The sequence below is a fragment of the Taudactylus pleione genome, unplaced genomic scaffold (genome assembly GCF_031769625.1).
Source record: "Taudactylus pleione unplaced genomic scaffold, aTauple2 ptg000318l, whole genome shotgun sequence".
Lineage (NCBI taxonomy): Eukaryota > Metazoa > Chordata > Amphibia > Anura > Myobatrachidae > Taudactylus > Taudactylus pleione.
In genome coordinates, this window is record NW_028284719.1 from 562751 (window position 1) to 572938 (window position 10188).

Below are 10188 nucleotides of genomic sequence, written 5' to 3' on the forward strand. Positions count from 1 at the left end.
TCAAGCTTAACATTGTTATGTACTAAAGGTCTCCACTTACCCAGAAGCCACGCATCACCAGCTTGTAGGTTGGTTAATTTGTGCCATATCCCTGATTGCCGGATGACGAAGGAGTCATGTGCATCTCCTGGTAATTTTGCATTCAGGGACAGGATCTGGAGGGAGGCATCACATACCACCATTACATTCAGGGAGTGATAGTGTTGCGAAATATGGCCTCCAGCCATGCTGGAGGCTGAAGTGGTATGTGAGTACCATCCACAACCCCTATGATGTGTGGGAAGCCAGCTATTTGGTAAAAATTGGCCTTGGCCACACTAAGGGCACCCATATCCAAAGGCATTTTAATAAAATGATGGAGGTGCTCGAAAAGTGCCTCCATCACTGCCCTCAGGATCCTGGAAAAGGAGGATTGTGAGATGCCCGCCACTATTCCCACCGTTGTTTAAAACGATCCTGAGGCACAGAAATGTAACACCGCCATAAATTGCGTAAGTGGTGGTATTGCTGTAGGACTGTCAATTTGCCGCTCAAGATCACTCTCTATTAATGAGAGAGTGTCTATGATGATTTTGGGAGGAAGACGGTAGCGTCTTAAAACCTCATCATCAGGCATTCCAAAAAGGGTGACACGTGTTCGAAATATCTGGGGCCTTGCACGCCTACGATGCCTACGCCTGGGACGAGATTGAGGTTGGTCGGCTTCCGGGAGCATGGCCAGAACAATCTGACCCAGATCAACCTGAAATGGCAAGATTTGAATGTAAGGCTTTTTACCCACCCCAAAATAATATTAAAACAACTTAGCTTGATGATAGCATCCATTGCTGCTTACATGCCGGGGTATTGTCATGATACGTCCAAACTGTAAATATTCCCAATATTTAAAAAAATCTGTTTAGTCTGTGCATTTATGTTTGTAAATTTGGTGCAAGACAAAACATAAAATAGGCGAAACACACATTTGGCCAACGAGCAAAACAACATTGCACACAGTACGTCAAATTGGGTTCAAATGTAAGCAAAAAATGCTAAAGGGAGAAAACAAACAAATTTACAGGATGAATAAGCATTTAAAAATCCGCTAATTAGTTCGCCAATACAAGTCACTATACAAACAGATAAAAATGCGCTAATTAGTTCACCAATACAAGTCACTATACAAACAGATAAAAATGCGCTAATTAGTTCGCAAATACAAGTTAAAAAATGGACTTACCAAGAGCTAATATATAAGATTCCCGATCCAAAGGTCTTTGGGGCCGAAACAAATAAAAACCTAACAGAGGAAATTAGGAAAAAAAAAACTTTAGAAAAATATGAAAAAGAAGGAGACACAAATTGAACCAAAGTTAGACTTCCCAAAACTTACCAAATCAAGAAACGAGGCCCAAAAAAACACCAAAAAAAAAGTGTCCGGAAAATAAAAACGCAACTATAGCAAACAAAATAAACTCCCAACAACGCCAACTCCAAAATCCGCAAACAAGAAACTCCGACCAAGGTAACCTCCAACAATCCAAAAACGCCACCTCGACTCGAGACACACCAAGCCATAAATAGTGTTTAGTTTCCCGCACAAATTAAGGAGGGATCATAGGAACGCACAATCAATGATGCGGCCGCAAAATAAGGACGCATGTATAAATACGTCACGAAACACAATTAAAATTCTGGTGTATTTCTTGTTTGGAGCTCAGACATGGCTACAGACCAGGGAAACAATGGCCAACAGTCAGGCGGTAAGTATTTCATGCATTTTGTCTCAATGATTAATTTGAAACATAATATTGGGCAAGTTGTGAAGTTGAAAATTCTGCATATTTACACAAATAGGTGAGGAGGATGACATGGAAGAGGCTGCTGGGCCCAGTATTCCCGGGCAAAGCTGCCAAAAAGAAAAGGCAGCCACAATTCACAAGAAAGGAGATGGAGGTTTTGATACAGAAGTGTGTGGACATCCTGCCACAGGCAGACAGGAATATGAGTCTAAGCCAGAAGGGGAGAATGTGGGAAGAGGTAGCCGTTGCTGTCAATAGGGTGGGTGATTATGTCCGTCTAGCCCGGGATGTCAAACGGCGGTAAGTAAACACTTGCCCCCCCGAAAAACAAACCCCATTTTAAACAAAAGGATAATGGTTCCAATTTTATCCCACAGATGGGGCGACTTCAAATATCGCCTAAAGCAAAAACTGGCGGACAGGGCTAGGCATGCAAGGGGGACAGGTGGGGGTCCCACCCCTGTGTCATTGGAGTTGACCGATTTAGAAGAGCTGGCACAGGGGTGTGTGCAGCCTGTGGAGGTGTTTGGCGTGTCCAACATGGATACGGACATGCCAGACTTTGCGGCTCCTCATGTTGTCCCAGGTAAATATTGTGATGTCACCAACTCTGAAATGTTATTGTGCCAATATGTAGTTTATAATGTGAGTCTTTTCTCATTTTTCCAACAGAGACACAGGCGGATGAGTCTGCTCCAGAGGGGAGCCTTGGCCGCAGAATTTCTGCTGGCTCTGCAGGGGAGGAACCAGTACATCCGGCTGAGGACCCTGCAGAAGCCAGTCCAGGGCAATCCCCCTCGCAGGCAGTGGCCCTCCTCACAGAACTCAATTTCAAATCGGATTTCCATACGGAGATTCTGCAGAGGATGGACGCCAGTCTGATACGGGTGGCTGAGGCCCTGGAGCAAAATGCGGCGGCCAACGTGACCATTGGTCAGGCCCTGGCGGAAAATACCAGGGCCAACATCCGCATCGCCAATGCCCTGGAGCAGCTCGTTCGCCAGCACATGGTGGAGCCGACCTCCCTTCCTGCCGGAACATCAGGATCCTCCACCTCTGGCACAACATCAGCCAATCCTCCAAATGTGCCTAGCCCTGTGCCTAGTCCAGAGGCCACAACATCTGCCTCTGGACAGGCCAGCCCGATGACATCCCGGACCCGGTCTGGCGCCCTCCCTCCCCCAGCCAAACGGGTGAAAAAACGGTGACAGCAATGGCTACTTTTCCCACACTCCTTCTGTGCTTGGCTCATATTCCTTTCTGGACAAAACTTCCCTCTCCTTTCTTGTGAATTGTTTTTAATTTTGTGTTTTACGTTTCATCAAACTTTTCTGTTGGCCCAATTATTGTAACTTTGGGAATGAACCTTGCAAAAAATCTTTTTCTACAATCTGTTTTTTATTTTAGTTTTTGTTTGAGCAATAAAATTTAAAAAAAAAGTCTGAAATTGTATTCTCACATTATTGTCAAAATGGGTTACATTTAATCCTGGGCCAAAAGGCAAAAACGTGCAAAAACCACATTTTACAGGAATTAACAAAAAGGGCTCTTTAAGGAACGTTTAAAAATTTACATAACGATGCAAATTCACCAGGCCAAAAGAAAAAGGTAAAAACAAAAAAAACATGATGACATTATTGTTACAATAGGCCCAAACCAACAAATTGAGGCCAAAATAAACCCCCCAAAATGTACGCAAATTGATTGTGTAATCCTGACATTAGCAGCTATGATTTCCACCTGCGTACACTTTGTGCTAACCCAAAAAACTGCTTTCAAAACACATACCAAGTCGGTTTTCAATCCAACACTAATTGCTGTTCTGACCACCCGCGATTAATCGCTGCAACATCGTGGAGTGCCGGGACGGAGGAGAAGGCCATCGCCAATGTGGTCGAGTAATCCAGACCCTAAGCTGTGCGAGCATTTTGAAGGGAAAGAGGATCATCCAGTGACATATGAGTCGGTCCCGAACACATTTTACGTTCGTATCTGCTAATGTATGTACGCCCCAAAAACGCCTCGCCACGCCTGCGTTTTTCCATCTCCACCCCCGTCAACACCCAAAAACGCCCTGTTCTGTCAATCACATTGGACATGTCACTTCCTGTACGCTATTGTACGAACGAGCCAAAATAAGCTCGCAATCTGCCGTACGCACATGCGCAGTGTTACATCGATGCATGCGCGGTTAGTCAACATCGGAACACAACGAGGGTACTGCTGTTAACGAGCGGCTCTGAATGAGGGCCAATGTTTTTTCCCCTTCCAGTGCCCTCTCAGCTTCCCCAAGTCTGCTGCTTGGGAATCATGTTTGACTCCTTCACCCAAATCCAAATATCTCTCACTTACTCCCACTCTTTCCTCTTCTGCAACATTTCTAGGATCAGGCTCTAACTCATCCCTGATGCCACCAAGACTCCTCCATGCACTCAGAATTTCCCACCTCATCTACTGTAACCTTCTGCTCTCAGGCCCTCATCTATTCTTGCATCTCCCCCTCTTTAATCTATCCTGAATGCCACTGATCAATTCTTTTCCTCTCTCATTTCTCGGAGTCAGCTTCCCCCCCTCTGCAACCCGTTTACTGGCTCCCTATCCATCTTATTGTTCAGTTCTAACTTCACACCCTTACACATAAAGCCTTAAGTCTCTCTTCCCGTTCTTTTATCTCCAACCACAGTTCTGTCTACACCATCAGATTTTCTACCAGTCTCGCCCACTTCAAATGTGCAATCAAAACACCCGTCTCTAAAACCATACCAGCCCTCCTCCTAAATCTCCTCTTACCTCTTTACTCTTGACTTGCCCTTCTTTTCAGTTCCCCTCCAACTGCTCTCCCTTCCCCTTAGTATGTCAGCTCTCACAGGTAGGGTTCTATTCTTGAGCTCTTTGTTCTTTGTCTCCAAACCTCTTCAATGACTCTGTTAGTGTATGCTCACCCTTATCTTGTGTACAGACTCATCATGTGCCAAACTGCTTGCCCTCCCTCTGACATACCACCACTTGCCCTACAACGAGGGGGGTCAAACATGCAATCCCCCAGCTGCTGTGGGGCTACATATCCTGGCATGTCCTACGACAGATGTAGCATGCCCTAATAGTTCCACTGCAGCTGGAGGCCTGCATGTTTGACGCCAATGCCCTACAAGATCATGAGTTACTCTACAGTCACCCCATGTCCTTTGTCCTACATAGTCTGTCATTTATTTGCTATATGTTGTTCTTAGATATGGAATTTTCTACTGTATATTCTAATGATATGTCAAATTACACTGTTACTATGTATATTCCACAGAATATGAAACCAGTCCAACCCGGTAGATTATATTGTGGCCTCTGAAGCAGCTCTGGGTCCTAGGTACTTGCATAGATCTCTTAATGGACTTGGGGACACTTGTTCCCTTCCTGTTCCCAAAATGTGGGGAATCAAGAACACCAAACTACTATTTGGTTGTACAAACACAATTTTATGCATTTATCATCTGTGTTTTTTTCTTTAAGTTCTTGAGTATAAAATAAACAGAAGAATTATACAATACTTTGGAAGAGCATCAACTCCCCAGCCAAATATGTCAGATTTATAACATCCCTTTGAACACGAGACCGTGGACAAACAATCAGGAACACATGAATTTGCATGCGGAATTAGTTAAAATATAATACAGAAAGTGTTTTTTTTTTTTTTTTAATATGGAATTAAATAGAATGTCTTGGGAAGACTAAGACCAATTAAACGACAGCCAACATTCCTAAACTCCTAACATATACTTTGAAGACTAAACTTATCTTTAAAATGTGTGGACATGATAACTGGTCAACATAAAAAATTGCTTAACAATTATACCAATAATAATCATAGACATATATGTGAAGATCACGGATAGCAAATGGAAGTAAACTGGTATGGAAAACTAGACATACAGATCATATATTTAAATGAAGAAGTCAGTGAGTGTGAGTGATAAAACTCATTGATAAATCAGGCCCCAAGGGCTGTATAACTGTAGCAAATGGGTCCTCTACCTTGACTGTGTACAAATGGTTTCCATAACAAACATTGTAAATCTGGGTAACCAGTACGCGGAACTCGCACCAGTCACGTCATAATGTCGACAGTAGCTGCCGTTTAGTCAATGCAGAACGCTACCAAAGCTGGGCATTTATAATGACCAGTGACATCAGGGATTGTGACCGATGACGATCGTATTGACCCATTTCTTTAAATGGTAACAAATAGGAAAGAGAAAACATTAGAGGCATTATTGTAACACAATACATTTAATTAAAGGCAAGTAAATGGTTATTTCATTTAAAGTAATCTTAGGGTCTAAAGGGTCTATTTACTAAGCCGTGGATATAGATAAAGTTAACGGAAATAAGGTACCAGCCAATCAGCTCCTAACTGCCATGTCACAGGCTGTGTTTGAAAAATGACAGTTAGGAGCTGGTTGGCTGGTACCTCATCTCTGCCAACTTTATCTCCATCCAAGACTTAGTAAATAGACCGCTAAACTTCTAAAGTAATCTTAGGGTCTAAGCCGCTGGTGCCATGGGCCAGTGTGCTCCCTGCACCCATTATAGATCCGACAATGGTCCCTTCATGTCTGGCTCTCACTATAATTTGTTGGGGGCGAGGACTGTTGCTAGATGGATTTACTTGAGCATTTGTGTGCCACCAACACAAGGGAGCGCTGAGTGACATTCGTTATCTAATGAAGTGAATTGGTCCTGTAAAAAAAAAAAAAAAAAAAGAACTCAGTGATGTTGGGTTTTTGGGGGCTTTTAAAGACAAATACAGAAATCCCTCAAGTTATGTCATCATCTGGAAGAAAGGACGTTTGCTATAAGTGGGCGAGAGAAGGAGCGGACATAAATTCCCAGATCAACCATTATAAATTCACATAAAAAACCTCAAAAACATCCTGTATGCTACAAGAGACCATTTCTATAATTACTTGTCTAGCCCTTCTAGTGATTTCACAGATGGCCTCATCTCAGGGTTATTTTGGTATAAGGGCAATAAGGTACCACAGCATGTAAGCAGGTTAGGTATGGGTTGCCGGCAGTCGGGATCCCGGCAGTCAGAATCCCTTTTGGAACCTAACCCCGCCAGTGCCTGAACTTATCCCCCCTTACCCACACCCTAAACCTAACCCTCCCCCCCTAGTGCCTAACCCTAACCTTGCATCCTAGCCCTCCCCCCTAACCATCCTATACTTATCTTCGGGATGCCGGTGGTGGTATGTAGACCATCAACATCCCCTCAGTCAGGTTGCTGACTACGTGCCCATGTGAGCATGAAGCACATACTATGACTGATTGCATGGCAGACGGACATGGGAAGGACTCGGGTTAAAGGGCAGTGTAAATGGGTAACCCGGGTCCCGTTTACAGCATGGGACTTTATTGACAATTACATTAAGTTTATGCAAAGAGTCAAAATTTGCAGGGTTGACCCTTCTTTTTCAAGACCTCTGCAATTCGCCCTGGCATGCTGTCAATCAACTTCTGGGCCACATACTGACTGATGGCCGCCCATTCTTGCCTAATGAATGTTAGAATTTGAGGGTTTTTGTTTGTCCATCCATCTCATGAGGATTGACCACAAGTTCTCAATAGGGTTAAGGTCTGGGGAGTTTCCTGGCCAAGGACCTAAAATTTCGATGTTTTGTTCCCCGAGCCACTTAGTGATCACTTTTGCCTTATGGCAAGGTGCTCCATCATGCTGGAAAAGGCATTGCTCATCACCAAACTGTTCTTTGATGGTTGGGAGAAGTTGCTCTTGGAGGATGTTTTGGTACCATTCTTTATTCAGGGCGAATTGCAGAGGTCTTGAAAAAGAAGGGTCAACATTGCAAATATTGACTCTTTGCATAAACTTAATGCAATTGTCAATAAAAGCTTTTGACACTTATAAAATGCTTATAATGTTACTTCAGTATACCATAGTAACATCTGACAAAAAGGTCTAAAAACACTGAAGCAGCAAACTTTGTGAAAAACAATACTTGTGTCATTCTCAAAACTTTTGGCCAAGGCAGTACATAAGAAGAATAAAGTATTGAGTTATTGATTAATGCCAAAGTTGCATTTCCCATTTACTGTAAAATATGATCAAAATGAATCTGAAATATCTGTTGTTTGCCTCTTTAACCCCTGCGCTGCTAAGGATGAGCGAGACTAGTCCTAAGAAGTTCAAGATGAGGTAAGAACTCTCCTTAAAGTCTCCCCTAATAACTGATGTTACTGTGAGTCAGGATCAGCTGAGGCTTCATGACATTCCTGCAAGGAAAGGTGTTGGTATAGTAGGATTATAATTTCAACCAAACCTGGACTGTAGCTATCTTTATGAGGTCCATGGTTGGGGTAATATCGCCACCATCCAGGCTTCTGTAAGCTTAGGGCAACCTTAATTGGGAAGAATGCAGTCTGTGCCTTTAAATGAAGAGGCCCTTTATTATTTAGTGATCGACAGATAATATCATCTGGCACTGCAGGAATACTAGTAGAGGCAGAGGATGACACTTTACGTGACCATTGTCTCACATCCTGGCACCATACCACCCGGGGTATCCTTATATGAAAGAAGAAAGTACTCTCTTCCCAACAATGTGTTCCCTTGGTAGTTATCTTCTGGGGGTTGGGTACGGGATGCCGGGATAATGACCGCATCCCATTTTCTGGTGACCACAGACCATAACACACGAGGGGGGAGATGTACGAAAGGAGAAAATGCGGTAAAACCAGGGTTTTACCGCATTCCCCGTATGTACTAAGCAGAATGCAAGGTCGCTAGGTAACACTACCTTCAGGTGGCGTTACCCAATAGAAGCCTATGGGCTTCTTAACGCGATTCTCCTGGCTGGGAGGGATCCAATCAGATCGCTCCCATGAGCCCCCACGTCCCGCGTCCTTCTGCGCATGTGCAAAAGGACTTCTGGGTATTCAACCCGGAAGTCCTCGGCCTGGCAGCATCGCAAAGGTCAGCTGTCCTTTACGAAATCCTTAGTACATAACGCTTTAATGAATCGCGGTATGTATGCGAAGTCAGGGGGGATGTACCGCATCGCGGAAGTGATGCTTAGTACATCTCCCCCTATATGACAGAAAACATTACGAAGTCCAGAGATGGAGGTCCTAATGCCCAGACTTTTCACATCCAGTAGGTTGTCTACTTTTCAAAATGGTATGCTAGGCATACCCCTACACATGTCATACCTTTCATTCAAATACTATTAAAAAATATATATATTATTATTTTCAAGTGAATTTGTTTTTTTTAATATAAAGCACCTTTTTGCAGTTTTGGAGAGATGGATTAACAAAAAAACCCACATAATTAGAAACATTAAGCAGATCAAAACATACTGTAATGCGATTTAAAAAGTGAAAATGTATTTTATGTTTTTCATTTTTCAAAGACTATTTCTTCCATGGTATAAGGAGTAATACGTGCCCTACTGTGGAATGTAGATGGAATGAAAGTCACTGTGGAGTTTTGCAACCTTTATAAATGGACTAAGTATATGCAAAGCTTTTATATAGACAGAGAGCCTGATTCTGAGGTGTAAGCAAGGCAAGAAAAAAAGAGCATAATAACTGTGCGGGATGCGGTCAGAGTACGGACAGTCAGGAGGCCGGCGTTTAACATGCCTGTCCCGGAGCTGGCTTCCCGTCCGATGGCAACCAAACTAAGTACTGGGGTTAGGGGGGGGGGGTTAGGCACTAGGGGGTTAGGGTTAGACACTAGGGGGTTAGGGTTAGACACTAGGGGGGTTAGGCATTAAGGGGAGGGTTAGGGTTTGGCACTGGGGAAGGGTTAAGTATAGGCACTAGGGGGAAGTTAGGTTTAGGCAGCAGGGAGGAAGGGATAGGTATAGGCACTAGGGGGAGGGTTATGGTTAGGCACTAGGGGGGGAGGTTAGGTTTAGGCATTGGGGGTAGGGTTAGGTATAGGCACTAGGGGGAGGGTTAGGCACTAAGGGGGAGGGTTAGGCACTAAGGGGGAGGGTTAGGCACTAAGGGGGAGGGTTAGGCACTAACTAAGGTTAGGTTTAGGCATCGGGGAGGGAGGGTTAGGTATAGGCACTAGGGGAGGTTAGGTATAGGCACTAGGGGAAGGTTAGGTTTAGGCAGTGGGGAGGGAGGGTTAGGTATAGGCACTAGGGAGAGGTTAGGTTTAGACATCGGGGAGGGAGGGATAGATATAGGCACTAGGGGAGGGTTATGGTTAGGCACTAATCAGGAGGTAGTGTTAGGTATAAGCACTAGGGGTGAGGTTAGGTTTAGGCATTGGGGAGGGAGGGTTAGGTATAGGCACTAGGGGGGAAGTTAGGTTTAGGCATCGGGGAGGGAGAGTTAGGTATAGGCACTAGGGGGAGGTTAGGTTTAGGCAGTGGGGAGG